The sequence below is a fragment of the Pristiophorus japonicus genome, chromosome 3 (genome assembly GCF_044704955.1).
Source record: "Pristiophorus japonicus isolate sPriJap1 chromosome 3, sPriJap1.hap1, whole genome shotgun sequence".
Taxonomy (NCBI): Eukaryota; Metazoa; Chordata; class Chondrichthyes; family Pristiophoridae; genus Pristiophorus; species Pristiophorus japonicus.
This window is the reverse complement of record NC_091979.1, coordinates 239,913,960-239,916,226: the sequence shown is the minus strand read 5'-3', so window position 1 is coordinate 239,916,226 and position 2,267 is coordinate 239,913,960. Positions and strand designations below refer to the sequence as shown.

At 47.9% G+C, this 2,267-nt stretch overlaps 1 pseudogene; it reads right to left on the bottom strand.

The window, feature by feature from the left end:
- Positions 1-929: 929 nt before the first annotated feature.
- Positions 930-1,130, bottom strand: LOC139260496 (U2 spliceosomal RNA; annotated as a pseudogene).
- Between the last annotated feature and the right edge of the window lie 1,137 nt (positions 1,131-2,267).

The window sequence follows — 2,267 nt, the reverse complement described above, 5'->3', positions numbered from 1 at the left end:
TTAAAACACACCTCTTTGACCAACCTTTTGGTCACCTTATTATGTGGCTCGGTGTCAAATTTTTTGTCTCATAACACTCTTGTGAAGCGCCTTGGGACGTTTCACAACGTCAAAGATGCTATATAAGTACAAGTTGTTGTTGAGAAGGTGGTGGTGAGCCCTCTTCTTGAACCACTGCAGTCCGTGTGGTGAAGGTGCTCCCACAGAGCTGTTGGGGCGGGGGTTCCAGAATTTTGACCCAGCGACGATGAAGGAACAGCGATATATTTCCAAGTCAGGATGGTATGTGACGGAGGGGAACTTAGAGGTAGTGGTGTCACCAAGTGCCTGCTGCCCTTGTCCTTCTAGGTGGTAGAGTTGCAGGTTTGGGAGGTGGTGTTGAAGATTACATCGGATATATGGCAGAAAAACAGGCCATTCGGCTCAACCAGTCCATGCTGGAGTTTATGCTCCACTCGAGCCTCCTCCCGTCTTTCCTCATCTAAATCTATCAGCATAACCCTCTATTCCCTTCTCCCTCATATACTTGTCCAGCCTCCCCTTAAATGTATCTATACTATTCGCTTCAACCACTCCCTGTGGTAATGAGTTCCACATTCTCACCACGCTCTGGGTAAAGAAGTTTCTTCTGAATTCCCTGTTGGATTACTTGGTGACTATCTTATAATGATGGCCTCTAGTTATGCTCTTCCCCACAAGTGGAAACATTCTCTCAGTATCTACTCTATCAAAACCTTTCATAATTTTAAAGACCTCTTTTAGGTCACCCTTGAGCCTTTTTTCAAGAGAAAAGAGACCCAGCCTGTACATCCTTTTTTTAAAAATTCGTTGCCAATCTTTCCAATTCTTTGTCAGATCACAAATGCCAGAGGTCACCTTGCACCTGTCAAGGATCACTCTGCGCCAATGCTCTTAGCCAAAAGGCCTAGAGCCCAAGCACCATTCCTGGAAGTACTGCAATACCAGGTTCTTGCCATGGAGGTGGATGGGTCAAGCCCCCCACCCACCTCCTATTTCCAAAAAGCATAGGAGAACCACCTTCCTGATCCAGGGAGAACCACTTTCTGGTCATGGTTACTCCCCTGTCAGGTCAGTTACGCATGATCTTAGCCAAAAGGCCGAGAAGCGACATCCTTGCCTGATATATTTATACCCTCGCATTTCTGGTATCATCCTTGTAAATCTTTTCTGCACCCTCTCCAGTGCCTCTATATCCTTTTTTATAATATGGTGACCAGAACTGTATGCAGTCTTCCAAGTGTGGTCTAACCAGCGTTCAATACAGGTTTAGCATAACTTCCCTACTTTTCTATTCTATACCTCTAGAAATAAACCCTAGTGCTTGGTTTGCTTTTTTTTTAATGGACTTGCCAACCTGTGTTGCAACTTTTAGAGATTGTGTATTTGTACTCCACGATCCCTTTGTTCCGCTACCCCACCTAGACTCGTACCCTCCATCATCATCATCATAGGCAGTCTCTCGAAATCGAGGAAGACATGTTTCCACTCTAAAAGTGAGTTCTCAGGTGATTGTACAGTCCAATATGGGAATTACAGCCCCTGTCACAAGTGGAACAGACAGTGGTTGAAGGAGAAAGGGTGGATGGGGAGTTTGGTTTGCCACACGCTCCTTCTGCTGCCCGCGCTTGATTTCTGCATGCTCTTGGTGACGAGACTCGAGGTGCTCGGCGCCCTCCCGGATGCTCTTCCTCCACTTAGGGCAGTCTTGGGCCAGGGACACCCAGGTGTCGGTGAGGATGTTGCACTTTATCAGGGAGACTTTGAGGGTGTCCTTGAAATGTTTCCTCTGTCCACCTGGGTCTCACTTACCGTGTAGGAGTTCCAAGTAGAGCGCTTACTTTGGAAGTCTTCTGTTGGGCATGCGGACGATGTGGCCTGCCCAACGGAGCTGGTTGAGTGTGGTCAGTGCGTCGATGCTGGGGATGTTGACCTGAATGAGGCACTGACGTTAGTACGTCTGTCCTCCCAGTGGATTTGCATGATCTAGCAGAGGCAGTGCTGGTGGTACTTCTCCAGCGCTTTGAGGTGTCTACTGTATATGGTCCATGTCTCTGAGCCATATAGGAGGGCAGGTATCACTACAGCCCTGTAGACCATAAGCTTGGTGCCAGATTTAAGGTCCTGGTCTTCAAACACTCTCTTCCTCAGGCGACCGAAGGCTGCGCTGGCAAACTGGAGGCGGTGTTGGACCTCGTCGATGTCTACCCTTGCTGATAGTAGTCTCCCAAGGTATGGAAAATGGTCCA